We start from the raw sequence: 15,285 nt of genomic DNA on the forward strand, positions 1-15,285 counted from the left end.
CTTGAAAAAAGGCTGGGAGATACGGGAAGATTGCAATTAGATTACATCATGGTCAGACAGAGATTCCGAAATCAGATACTGGATTGTAAGGCGTACCCAGGAGCAGATATAGACTCAGATCACAATATAGTAGTAATGAAGAGTAGGCTGAAGTTCAAGCCATTAGTCAGGAAGAATCAATACGCAAAGAAGTGGGATACAGAAGTACTAAGGAATGACGAGATACGTTTGAAGTTCTCTAACGCTATAGATACAGCAATAAGGAATAGCGCAGTAGGCAGTACAGTTGAGGAGGAATGGACATCTCTAAAACGGGCCATCACAGAAGTTGGGAAGGAAAACATAGGTACAAAGAAGGTAGCTGCGAAGAAACCATGGGCAACAGAAGAAACACTTCAGTTGATTGATGAAAGGAGGAAGTACAAACATGTTCCGGGAAAATCAGGAATACAGAAATACAAGTCGCTGAGGAATGAAATAAATAGGAATTGCAGGGAAGCTAAGACAAAATGGCTGCAGGAAAAATGTGTAGACATCGAAAAAGATATGATTGTCGGAAGGACAGACTCAGCATACAGGAGAGTCAAAACAACCTTTGGTGACATTAAAAGCAACGGTGGTAACATTAAGAGTGCAACGGGAATTCCACTGTTCAATGCAGAGGAGAGAGCAGATAGGTGGAAAGAATACATTGAAAGCCTCTATGAGGGTGAAGATTTGTCTGATGTGATAGAAGAAGAAACAAGAGACGATTTAGAAGAGATAGGGGATCCAATATTAGAATCGGAATTTAAAAGAGCTTTGGAGGACTTACTGTCAAATAAGGCAGAAGGGATTGATAACATTCCATCAGAATTTCTAAAATCATTGGGAGAAGTGGCAACAAAACGACTATTCACGTTGGTGTGTAGAATATATGAGTCTGGCGATATACCATCTGACTTTCGGAAAAGCATCATCCACACAATTCCGAAGACGGCAAGAGCTGACAAGTGCGAGAATTATCGCACAATCAGCTTAACAGCTCATGCATCGAAGCTGTTTACAAGAATAATATACAGAAGAATGGAAAAGAAAATTGAGAATGCGCTAGGTGACGATCAGTTTGGCTTTAGGAAAAGTAAAGGGACGAGAGAGGCAATTCTGACGCAAGCAGGCTAAAGAAAAATCAAGACACTTGCATAGGATTTGTCGATCTGGAAAAAGCGTTCGACAATACAAAATGGTGCAAGCTGTTCGAGATTCTGAAAAAAGTAGGGGTAAGCTATAGGGAGAGACGGGTCATATACAATATGTACAACAACCAAGAGGGAATAATAAGAGTGGACGATCAAGAACGAAGTGCTCGTATTAAGAAGGGTGTAAGACAAGGCTGTAGCCTTTCGCCTCTACTCTTCAATCTGCACATCGAGGAAGCAATAATGGAAATAAAAGTAAGGTTCAGGAGTGGAATTAAAATACAAGGTGAAAGGATATCAATGATACGATTCGCTGATGCCATTGCTATCCTGAGTGAAAGTGAAGAAGAATTAAATGATCTGCTGAACGGAATGAACAGTCTAATGAGTACATAGTATGGTTTGAGAGTAAATCGGAGAAAGACGAAGGTAATGAGGAGTAGTAGAAATGAGAACACCGAGAAACTTAACATCAGGATTGATGGTCATGAAGTCAATGAAGTTAAGGAATTCTGCTACCGAGGCAGTAAAGTAATCAAAGACGGACGAAGCAAGGAGGACGTCAAAAGCAGACTCGCTATGGAAAAAAAGGCATTTCTGGCCAAGAGAAGTCTACTAATATCAAATACCGGCCTTAATTTGAGGAAGAAATTTCTGAGGATGTACGTCTGGAGTACAGAATTGTATGGTAGTGAAACATGGACTGTGGGAAAACCGGAACAGAAGAGAATCGAAGCATTTGAGATGTGGTGCTATAGACGAATGTTGAAAATTAGGTGGACTGATAAGGTCAGGAAAGAGGAGGTTCTACGCAGAATCGGAGAGGAAAGGAATATGTGGAAAACACTGATAAGGAGAAGGGACAGGATGATAGGACATCTGCTAAGCCATGAGGGGATGACTTCCATGGTACTAGAGGGAGCTGTAGAAGGCAAAAACTGTAGAGGAAGACAGAGATTGGAATACGTCAAGCAAATAATTGAGGACGTAGGTTGCAAGTGCTACTCTGAGATGAAGAGGTTAGCACAGGAAAGGAATTCGTGGCGGGCCGCATCAAACCAGTCAGTATACTGATGACCAAAAAAAAAAAAAAAAAAAAAAGCTGCAAATAGAGGCTGCGAATGTGTTGACATGCCGAAATATTTGGTGCAGAAGACGTAATGAGGAATGAACTTTTGGTTCCCCACTTTGACAGAAAAGGGGAAACCAGCTGCTAATTCCTCATTCAACCTTAGAGGGAATTTACTAGACTTTTTCCTACTCCGACAGGAGCATTTTTCCTCTAGTACAGTATATATTAGAAAATGATACTTCAAATCGATGTCATGACATGGGTTCACATAACAGAGAGTTACTTCTCATTCCTTTCTTGCATATTAGGGTCACTTCTCCATCTATCCAGTTACTGGGGACAGCTATTTCGTCAAGTGAGCTCTTTTCTGTGATGGCTGAAAATACAACTATTTTTTCAGTATACTCCGCGAGAAATGTGACAGCCGGCACCGATAGATTTGCCTTCAACAAGAGATTTTATTTGAGGAAGGTCCTGTTTAGTAACGTGTTTTTTTTGGTGTTATAGTCTATAGAATTACTATTGTTATAACGCAGTTAAGATGTGATTGTGTCTTGGCGCTGGTGAATGTTTCTTACGACCAGAATCTCTTCGAGTTTTCTGCCAGGTTTTGAGACAGAGGTTCGTTGTGTAAACTGTTAAGAGCATCTCGCACTGAAGTCAGCACTGGGTTTCGAACTTCTGTAAACCATCGCCAGTCCTTGAGATTTTGTGTTCTTTTGAACAGTGTCATACTCTTTCCTTTGTTCCTGCCAGTGTCCTGACCCGTTTTCTGTACCATCGGGAATTTGTTTCTTGTCGTATTAACTTATTTGGTATAAACCACATAAGTTTTTTGAATTGGAGTCACATATGAAAGATGATTCGTCAAGGAGATTTCTCAGACACAAAACAACACATAATGTTTTCAGTGATTGCGTAATGATATTTGTGTATAATTTGTTCATTCGTAATTCTTTCTGTATTTGTGTTTAAGTGTATCTTGAATTTATCCTACTGTATAAATCATTTGTAAAATTTTATTTAGCTAAGATAGTGTGAGATTTATTTGTAAACAGAACGTTTTGCTCGGCTAGGTAAAATTATATCCATGCAAAATTATGCTAAGGAGGAAGTGACAAATGAAATGAATCGGTCGATCCTGATACTCAGTAATGCAGTGCCGGACGGACGCGGAAGTTTCGTTTAATTACTAAAAAGAATGACACAATGATAGAAAAAATCGCAACACCTGTAAATAATTATTGTCAGGTAATGAAATTTCAGGAATAGATTAGACTAGATAACATATTTAAGCGGTTATCACTGCAAGATCAGAGGTTAATGTAAGCAGATGTGAAATGCTGGTACATCAGTAACCAGTGTAACCACCAGAATGTTGAAAGCAGGCACGCAAACGTGCATGCATTGTGATGTACAGGTGTCGGATGTTAGTTTACGGGATGGAGTTCCATGACCGTTGAAATTGGTCGCCCAATACAGGTACATTTAATGCCAATTGTGAATGACAGAGGAAATGTCCGATCATGTTCTCCAGTGGAGACAGACCTGGGGATCGAGAAGGCCAAGGCAACATATAGACAAACTGTAGAGCATGTTGGCTTACAAGAGAGGTATGTGGGAGAGCGTCATCGTGTTGAAAATCTCAGTGGAATCCTCTTTATGAATGACAACACAACTCGTCGAATCACCAGACTTAGACACAAATTTGCAGTCATGGAACGTGGGATAACCACGAGAGTGCTTCTGCTGTCATACGAAATCGCAACCGAGACCATAACTCCAGGTATGCGTCCAATGTGCCTAGCACGCAGACAGGTTGTTTACAGGCCCACAACGGTCTCCTTCTAACCAACGCAAGGCCATTACTGGCATCGAGGCAGAAGCAGCTTTCATCAGAAAACATAGCGGACCTCCAGCAAGCCCTCCGACGAGCTCTCGCCGACGAGTGTCGGTGGTTTGGGGTCAGTGGAATGCACGCTACGGGGCGTCAGTCTCGGAGCTGTTCTTGAAGTAACCATTTTATAACAGTTAGTTGTGTCAGTGGGGTGCCAAATGCTGCTCAGTTTGCTGCTGTAGGAGCAGTATGTTGCGCGAGAGCCATAAGCCAAACACGATGACATCGTTCTCGGTAGTGCCATGTGGTCGCCCAAGCCCGGTCTTCTGGAGGCCGTACATACTAGTGACCAGAGGTACTAGCCACAGTGTACAGTGGCTACTTCCCTGCAAAGTCTTTCTGCACTATCACAGAAAGGATATCCAGCTTCGCGTGGCCGCATTACAAGACATCTTTCGAACTCAGTCAGGGTTGATAGTGGCATCTTTGTCGCCTCAAAGACATTCTTCACTAACATCAACTTGCAACATCCAATCTCAAAGGTAACTAACGCTAACGACCGTTGCAGCGTGTATTTAAACCAAACATGATTTGCATCCTCATACTGCCGCTGCTAGTGCCACTCCTCTACAACCAGCGTGGAAGTTGAATAGACGTCTTTCAGACGTCGAAACATGCCTACCGACTTTCGTTTACGTGGTACAACTCCTTCTTGTTGTAGCGATTTTTTTTCCGTCAGTGTAATTTCTAGGAAAGGCAGGTAGTTTCTTTGTGGAGAAAGTGAGAGGGTTTTTGTAAAGGAAGTAATTACAGTAATAATCACGAGGAAGTAGTTTGTTTATGCAAAGACCTAAGAGCGCAGAAATTTTCAGAAAGCTATCATTGCAACATCGTTGTAGTTATACTACTGGCCATTAAAATTGCAACCCCACGAAAAAGACGTGCTACGGACGCGAAATTTAGACGACAGGAAGAAGATGCTGTGATATGCAAATGATTAGCTTTTCAGAGCATTCACACAAGTTTGGCGCCGTTGGCGACACCTACAACGTGCTGACATGAGGAAAGTTACCAACCGATTTCTCATACACAAGCAGTACTTGACCGACGTTGCCTGGTAAACCTTGATGTGATGCCTCGTGTAAGAAGGACAAATGCGTACCATCAAGTTTCCGACTTTGATAAAGGTCGGATTGTAGCCTATCGCGACTGCGGTTTATCGTATCGCGACATTGCTGCTCCCGTTGGTCTAGATCCAATGACTGTTAGCAGAATATGGAATCGGGGGGTTCAGGAAGGTAATACGGAATGCCGTGCTGGATCCCAACGGCCTCGTGTCAGTAGCAGTCGAGATGACAGGCATCTTATCCGCATGGATGTAACGGATCATGCAGCCACGTCTCGATCCCTGATGGGGACGTTTGCAAGACAACTACCATCTGCACGAACAGCTCGACGTCGTTTGCAGCAGCATGGACTATCAGCTCCGAGACCATGGCTGCGGTTGCTCTTGACGCTGCATCACAGACAGGAGCGCCTGCGATGGTGTACTCAACGACGAACCTGGGTGCAAGAATGGCAAAACGTCTTTTTTTCCGATGAATCTAGGTTCTGATTACAGCATAATGATGTCGCATCCGTGTTTGCCGACATCGCGGTGAACGCAGATTGGAAGCGTGTATTCGTTATCGCCATACTGGCGTATCACCAGGCCTGATGGTATGGGGTGCCATTGGTTACACGTCTCGGTCACCTCTTGTTGCATTGGCAGTACTTTGAACAGTGGACGTTACATTTCAGATGTGTTACGACCCTTCACTCGATCTCTGTGAAACCCTACATTTCAGGAGGATAATGCACGACCGCATGTTGCAGGTCCTGTACGGGCCCCTCTGGATACAGAAAATGTTCGACTGATTCCCTGGCCAGCACATACTCCAGATCTCTCACCAGTTGGAAACGTCTGGTCAATGTTGGCCGAGCAACTGGCTCGTCACAGTACGCCAGTCACTACTCTTGATGAACTGTGATATCGTGTTGAAGCTGCATGGGCAGCTGTACCTGTACACGGCATCCAAGCTCTGTTTGACTCAATGCCCAGGCTTATCCAGGCGGTTATTAGGGCTAGAGGTGGTTGTTCTGGGTACTGATTTCACTGGATCTATGCACCCAAATTGCGTGAAGATGTAATCACATGTCAGGTCTAGTATAATATATCTGTCCAATGAATACCCGTTTATGATCTGCATTTCTACATGGCGTAGCAATTTTAATGGCCAGTACTGTAAATAGTAAACCTTAAGAAGAAACGTAAGCCTTGCTGTTCCCTGCGAAGAAGTGGCGACGAAAGAGGGGAAGATTAAATAAAATAAGATAGTGAGGATTAATATTCAAGAAGCTGCCAAGACAGCCGTGCGTTTTAAAGCGCCGCTTCCAGGACGGATAGTTGCACTGGCCCCTCGGTCGAATTTGCCCGGGTGATTAACGAGGAGGGGGAGCAGTCTCACGGCCAGGCTGGTCGTGGTTTTTTCGCGGATCTCACACCCTCCCTAGATGAATACCAAGCTGGTACAAAAGCTCCGCCTCAGTTACACGAATCGTGTACGGTTAGCAAACTTTCGAACACTTTCACACGCATCACGGTACACGCAGACAACTGGAGTGCACACATTTCGTCTCTGGAGGTAACAGGGTAGTTACAGGAAGGGTATATGACCATCCATTACATTCATTACGCCAAATCCGTTCACAAGCATACCGATCCTAAGGGGTTGTGGGACAAACGCACAAGAAAAAGAAGGAAGAATATTCAAGACGGTAAAATTCGGTGGAAGATCAACACAGAACAACAGAAGAATCAAGACATCTAAATGTACGCGATTATACACTGAATTAATTGTGTATACCGAAGAGTTTTCGTCTTTATTTTTGTTGAGCACAGACCGTGGACTACAGCGGTAATTCGGAAGGACTATTTAGCGACATTTCATATTTAGAGCATTGGGAATGTGAGCGGTATATGCGATGTAACATTAGCTATTGTAAAGCCCAAAGTGCACATTATCTGAAAACTGAAAGTTTAAAATAAAATCAGTGCCATGGTATTGAAACATCTCGCTACATGGGCGTTCACTGTTGTACATGAAACACTGCTCTTATCTCAGACCCAGCACATCTTTGTCCCATACCCTTTCTACATAAATTTTAACGGGCTTCAACGGTCAGTGTGGTATAGCGCAACAGCGCATAAGCGCTGCAGTGGTAATTACTTTCATTTTCTAAATTAGTATTTTTATTGTCAATAAGATACCTTGCCACCACATTACCATATTCACACTTTACTGATAACATATGACTTGCTACGACAACAGCGATTGTCGACTCTACATGTTATCTTACAGTTAGGCAAGCAACTAACCGATACATCTCTGGGCGGTGGAAACTGTTTCCTACATCACAGTATATCGCTGGAATCCACGTTTCTATCAGCGTAATTACCTGTTGGATGGGAGGGCCAGTTCACAACAAGTAAACCAAATTTATATTTCAAACAACATTCACAATTATATGACGAAGTTTAATAAATACTTTAAAAAATTAATTCAGACATTAGTGATCAAGAAATTGCTTAAATACTGGTTGTAAACCATTTACCAAAAAATTTGTACGAGAATCTATAGGTAGCCGTCATAGAATAGTAGAATTAATTTACAGTTGGCCGGTAACAAAATTACTTGAACCTTGAAACTTCCTGGCAGATTAAAAGTGTGTGCCGGACTGAAAACTCGAACTCGGGACCTTTGCCTTTCGCGGGCAAATGCTCTACAATCTGAGCTACCCAAGCACCATTCATGCCCCGTCCTCACAGCTTCACTTCTGCCAGTACCTCGTCTCCTTGAACCTTGTTAGTAACATTTACAAAAATCTCTTAAACATGCATCTTTGTGTCGGCACCTTCGGCGATAAGAAAGATCTCCGTATCCTGTCGTCGTAACAAGATCACACGGACGGTCCCGATGGTTCGGATGGAAAGGCAGTAGCACACAGTCACAACAAAAGATTAACTTCAGAATTAAATTTCACATATAGACAGAGTACGTAATATTTGCCCTTTTCTTCTAATTTAACATGAAAAAAATTAAACACCTTAATGTATTGAATGAGTAGACAGAAGAACGTTAATGTTCACAGTAAAAAGAACTTGGATACTGTGTAAGTAGCCTGTTTATGTGTCTGTATGTCGGTAGCGCAATAAACTGCATTAATAACTCTGACAGCGCTCCGCGCCCTCTGTAAGAAACTCTGTGTGGCTGGTCGGACTCGCAGCTGGAGGTGAATAGCCAGCAGTGATGGAGGTTGGAAGTTAATACACTACTGGCCATTATAACTGCTACACCACGAAGATGTCGTGCTACAGACACGAAATGTAACCGACAGGGAGAAGATGCTGAGATATGCAAATGATTAGCTTTTCAGAGCATTCACACAAGCTTACGCCGGTGGCGACACTTACAACGTGCTGACATGAGGAAAGTTACCAACCGATTTCTCATACACAAACAGCAGTTCACCGGCGTTGCCTGGTAAAAAGTTGTTGAGATGCCTCGTGTAAGGAGGAGAAATGCGTACCATCACGTTTCCGACTTTGATAAAGGTCGGATTGTAGCCTATCGCGATTGCGGTTTATCGTATCGCAACATTGCTGCTCGCACTGGTCGAGACGCAATGACTGTTAGCAGAATATGGGATCGGTGGGTTCAGGAGGGTAATACGGAATGCCGTGCTGGATCCCAACGGCCTCGTATCAGCAGCAGTCGAGATAATAGGCATCTTATCCGCATGGATGTAACGGATCGAGCACCCACGTTTCGATCCCTGAGTCAACAGATGGGGACGTTTGCAAGACAACAACCATCTGCACGAACAGTTGGACAACGTTTTCAACAGCATGGACTATCAGTTCGGAGACCATGGCTGCGGTTACCCTTGACGCTGCATCAGAGGCAGGAGCGCCTGCGATGGTGTACTCAACGACGAACCTGGGTGCACGAATGGCAAAACGTCATTTTTTCGGAAGAATCAAGGGTCTGTTTACAGCGTCATGATGGGCGCATCCGTGTTTGGCGACATGTATTCGTCATTGCCATACTGGCGTATCACCCGGCGTGATGGTGTGGAGTGCCATTGTTTACACGTATCGGTCAGCTCTTGTTAGCATTGACGGCACTTTGAACAGTGAACGTTACATTTCAGATGTGTTACGACCCGTGGCTCTACCCTTCATTCGATCCCTGCGAAACCCTACATTTTAGCAGGATAATGCACGACCGCATGTTGCAGGTCCTGTACGGGCCTTTCTGGATACAGAAAATGTTCGACTACTGCCCTGGTCAGCACATTCTCCAGGTCTCTCACCAATTGAAAACGTCTGGTCAATGTTGGCCGAGCAACTGGCTCGTCACAGTACGCCCGTCACTACTCTTGATAAACTGTGGTATCGTGTTGAAGCTGCATGGGCAGCTGTTCCTGTACACGCCATCCAAGCTCTGTTTGACTCAATGCCCAGGCGTATTTACGGCCAGAGGTGGTTGTTCTGGGTACTGATTTCTCAGGATCTGTGCACCCAAATTGCGTGAAAATGTAATCACATGTCATTTCTAGTATAATATATTTGTCCGATGGATACTCGTTTATCATCTGCATTTCTTCTTGGTGTAGCAATTTTAATGGCCAGTAGTGTAGTTAGCAGAGCTGGAGGTTAGAGGAATGAAGTGTTAACGCGACTTGACGTCATAGAGATTTAAAATTATTGTCGACTATATAATTTTTTGGAGCTGGATGTCACGCACGATCATATAATAATTAAGGTAAAATTTGCTAAATAAATTGTGAGCCCTGCAACAAAATCTTTCCTTTTCTAACCACATCCCTATTAGTAGTTAGAGCGTACTGTAGTAAGAATTTTTTATTTAGCTGGTTGTATTGTTGCTTGCTGTACCGCTGTAGTTAGTGTAATGAAGATATTCTGTGAGGTAAGTGCCTTATGAAACGTATAGTTTACGGTTAGGATTTCGTCTAATTCCGGACCACTCTTTTGTGTTAATTGAGCAGTCAAATTGCGTACCGTTGTATTTTGTGGGTTATAAATGAACAGAATAACTTTGAGCTGTATTTATCAGGAACAATTCTGTAGGTCAGAAATGTAATGATGAAGTCAAGAAAAGAGACACTACTTCAGTTTCACTCAGCAGTTTCAGAATAAAATTAAGAAGTTTCATCCTCTCGTTTATTTCAGTCCAGATAAGTAAAATATTAATAAAAAAGTTTCAGCTGAAGTTTAATGGCCAGGAAGCATTTGACCCTAACAACATCCAATGTCTTTAAGAAAATTCCCTTATGTTTCCAGGAAACCTCCTGTTTGAACAGCACATATCATTAGACCTATATAACAAGTATACTATTTAAAAAACAGACGTAGGTTCAGGATGTTCTTTATTAACTTAAGAACGACGCGTTTCGCCCTGATAGGGCATTATCATGTTATCTGAAGATATAGAGGACGACTATATTACAATAAATCCGGCTTGATCCTATTCTGGACTACCATAAAAGCAAGATAGGCTTCAAATACCGATCGAATAAAAATATATTGAGAAACGTAACGTAACTCACGTTAAAAGATCAGAAATTGTCTGCCTAAAAGTATCCGTCAAGTATGCATAATACTGCAAAAAAACACAATAAAGGGCAATCTATATGGAAAAATATTAAAAATTAATGAAAGTAAAATTACCAGGACCGGGCATCAGTAGAGAGCGAAGAAGAAACCAAAAATGCCTATTACTGTACCTCATGGAGGCGACGACAGGCGTAGCAGCGCAGAACAGGACCCAGCGCGCAAATCGTACAACACTACAACGGCCCCAGAGGCCTGTCCGTATTCACATATACACATGGGAGATACAGGGTGTTTCAAAAATGACCGGTATATTTGAAACGGCAATAAAAATTAACGAGCAGCGATAGAAATACACCGTTTGTTGCAATATGCTTGGGACAACAGTACATTTTCAGGCGGACAAACTTTCGAAATTACAGTAGTTACAATTTTCTACAACAGATGGCGCTGCAAGTGATGTGAAAGATATAGAAGACAACGCAGTCTGCGGGTGCACCATTCTGTACGTCGTCTTTCTGCTGTAAGCGTGTGCTGTTCACAACGTGCAAGTGTGCTGTAGACAACATGGTTTATTCCTTAGAACAGAGGATTTTTCTGGTGTTGGAATTCCACCGGCTAGAACACAGTGTTGTTGCAACAAGACGAAGTTTTCAACGGAGGTTTAATGTAACCAAAGGACTGAAAAGCGATACAATAAAGGATCTGTTTGAAAAATTTCAACGGACTGGGAACGTGACGGATGAACGTGCTGGAAAGGTGGGGCGACCGCGTACGGCAACCACAGAGGGCAACGCGCAGCTAGTGCAGCAGGTGATCCAACAGCGGCCTCGGGTTTCCGTTCGCCGTGTTGCAGCTGCGCTCCAAATGACGCCAACGTCCACGTATCGTCTCATGCGCCAGAGTTTACACCTCTATCAATACAAAATTCAAACGCGGCAGCCCCTCAGCGCCGCTACCATTGCTGCACGAGAGACATTCGCTAACGATATAGTGCACAGGATTGATGACGGCGATATGCATGTAGGCAGCATTTGGTTTACTGACGAAGCTTATTTTTACCTGGACGGCTTCGTCAATAAACAGAACTGGCGCATATGGGGAACCGAAAAGCCCCATGTTGCAGTCCCATCGTCCCTGCATCCTCAAAAAGTACTGGTCTGGGCCGCCATTTCTTCCAAAGGAATCATTGGCCCATTTTTCAGATCCGAAACGATTACTGCATCACGCTATCAGGACATTCTTCGTGAATTGGTGGCGGTACAAACTGCCTTAGACGACACTGCGAACACCTCGTGGTTTACGCTAGATGGTGCCCGGCCACATCGCACGGCCGACGTCTTTAATTTCCTGAATGAATATTTCGATGATCGTGTGATTGCTTTGGGCTATCCGAAACATACAGGAGGCGGCGTGGATTGGCCTCCCTATTCGCCAGACATGAACCCCTGTGACTTCTGTCTGTGGGGACACTTGAAAGACCAGGTGTACCGCCAGAATCCGGAAACAATTGAACAGCTGAAGCAGTACATCTCATCTGCATGTGAAGCCATTCCGCCAGACACGTTGTCAAAGGTTTCGGGTAATTTCATTCAGAGACTACGCCATATTATTGCTACGCATGGTGGATATGTGGAAAATATCGTACTATAGAGTTTCCCAGACCGCACCGCCATCTGTTGTTGAAAATTGTAACTACTGTAATTTCGAAAGTTTGTCTGCCTCAAAATGTACTGTTGTCCCAAGCATATTGCAACAAACGGTGTATTTCTATCGCTGCTCGTTTAGTTTTATTGCCGTTTCAAATATACCGGTCATTTTTGAAACACCCTGTAGGAGCTCATGCAAAATATTGCGCTAGTAGTGATGACAGTCGCCATGCGTCGCTGCCGGCGGGTTTACAGTGTGATAACGGCGTAATACTCAAATAGTAATGGATAAATTAGGAAATAAATAAAACATAAGAGGTTATACGGAAATGTACACAATGGAGGACATGCCACATCGAAAGCATTGCACAGAGACATAGGAAACCCTTATGCTCAAAAGCGCTGTAAGAGAATAATATAATAGAATACGTAAATCAGTAAAATAAAGATTAGACTACAAATCTTTGGCTAAAAGGTAACAATGCCGAAAATATAAAACACAACTGCAGACACATGAGAAGCGACAGAGGCCCTGGTAATAAAAAGGTGAGAACAAATAAACTGATTAAAAATGGGAAACATACAATCGTAGAAAACCTGATTCTTGCTTCATAACTGATCACTGAGTAACGTATCCTTCTTAGCTTTTCTATGTTTAACTATCTCGATCTCTTCAAGCATATTGAGCTTCTTGCCTTTGGAAGTGTGGTGCAAAACCCCGAACGTAGTTGGTTGGTGGCCACTGGACTTAAGGTGCTCAGCTAAGGCGGAAGTTACGCTTAACCTGTCCCTTCTTAGTGACTAAATGCTCCTGAGACCTAATTTTGAAACTCCTTCCCGTCTGGCGAATATAAGCTGCTTGACACTAACAGCACTGGAGAATATATAGGCCAGAGGCAGCATATTTATCTTTCTAGGAACGCTCATCGTGAATATATTGATACTGGATTTTATCGGAGGTGGTACACACAATTCTTATATTTTGACCACTAATGAGTTTAGCTATGGTGTAGGACATATTACATAAAATGGTAGCTTAGTAAATCTGATTTTTTGAGGTGCAGGATCGATGAAGGTTTTCCGGTCACGTGGCGATGTATTTTGTATGTATAGTTTATCTCTGATGGAGGGGTTGTAACTATTACAGAAAGCGACATATTTCAGGTTTTGAAGTTCCTTTGTTATAGATTCTGCGCTATGTAGAATTTCAGTGGTACGCAGTATCGCTGATCTAAAGTAGCTCATGTTATACTTACAGCGATGACACCGCAGTGTGCGCCTGCTTACGATTTGCGCCCGAGGTCCTCTTCTGCGATGCTATGCCTGTCGTCGCTTCCATGAGGTATAATAATACGCATTTTCGGTTTCTCTTTCGTCTCTACTAATGCCTAGGATGCCGGTGATTTTATTTCATTCATTTTTAATTTTTTTTTCAAATAGGTTGCCTTTCAGTATGTTTTATGCGGTACATGCCCTCTTGACCGATGCTTTTGCCAGACAATTTCTGATCTTTTAACGTGAGTTACGTTTCTTTATATAACTTCATTCGGTCGGCTTTTGAAGCGTATTTTGCTTTCATAGTAATCCAGAACAGGACAACGCCGGGTTCATTGATATATCGTCGTCCCCCTGTAATTTCAGATAATTTGGTGATATCCTATCTGCGCGAAGCGCGACATTCTTAAGTTAATGAAGATCATTCTGGAACCTACGATTGTTTTATAAATAGTAGCAATGAAAGCTTGCTGTACCACCACTCCAAAATGTAATTGAATAATTTTTCTGTTACAAACATTAATTTCATAGCAAATAACTGCTTGACGATATTTATTGTTGTATTTTTATTATAAATTTTATTTTTATTTATTTATTTAACTTTTAGAATGGCCGCCGCCAACTACACACCGGAATTTGTAATAATGTTGTTAACCCAGATAACATTAAAGAAGATGGCTTGAGCGGCAACTGCCGTTTGTGAATGAATCTACTTTAATGACAAGGATGTTCGACCCCTAGCACAAGGAGCTATAATGACTCCGCAAAGCGATTCGGACTGCACATTCGTACAACTTAAGAGGTACCCATAAGTTGTAACCAGCAACGAAATATAATTAATTTTCCAAGTATGAGAAGCTACATGATCTTAACACTACGATTATCATCTTAAAAGCGCTTTGCTCTCCCATCAGCACAAGGGAACATACTGTACTTGTATCTGTTAAACACCATGAAACCCTGACAGAAATTCTAGGAAGGTGGGCTCAGAATTTTGCCTGGATTGATATTCAAAAGGTTTCTCATGAAACACCAGATACGCAAGGTTTCATTACACATACCTTGCGTTGCACTCAGACAAACATATAATTTATGCCAGAGGAGAGACAGGAGCGGATTGAATCGCCTTTTAAATTGTAGTGCTGCTTATAAGACAGTAGATCGAATATCTGCCCACGTTTTGCCGTGAATCTAAACCTGAGTCACACATCGCAAGCGCATACAAACGACAGTGCCACACTGCACAAATACGAAAATGGCCCATGAATGCTACATAGTCTTGATGATCGGTAGGTGAATTGATACATCCACGTTCTCGGTAAATGTAGCTGGCCTCAAGATTCATTAAATCCGAAGAAAGGATTTCCACCAATCAGAGCCGTTCGGTCCATTCAACTGAAGATACTGAGAGTTATCTAGCGTAATAATAATAAGGCTACATTTTATTTTCACTCGAACATACATGCCTTTCGCAGGTAAATGTATTACCCCACAGTATGAAATTTGATGTGTTGGCAGAAGAGCCAACACCGTATAGCTAGATGAGGCCGAAATGAACGCGTTAAAGCTCACGCAGGCTGGCGTGAGGTCTGGAAAAT

This window comes from Schistocerca cancellata, chromosome 7, assembly GCF_023864275.1.
Source record: "Schistocerca cancellata isolate TAMUIC-IGC-003103 chromosome 7, iqSchCanc2.1, whole genome shotgun sequence".
NCBI classification, from domain to species: Eukaryota; Metazoa; Arthropoda; class Insecta; order Orthoptera; family Acrididae; genus Schistocerca; species Schistocerca cancellata.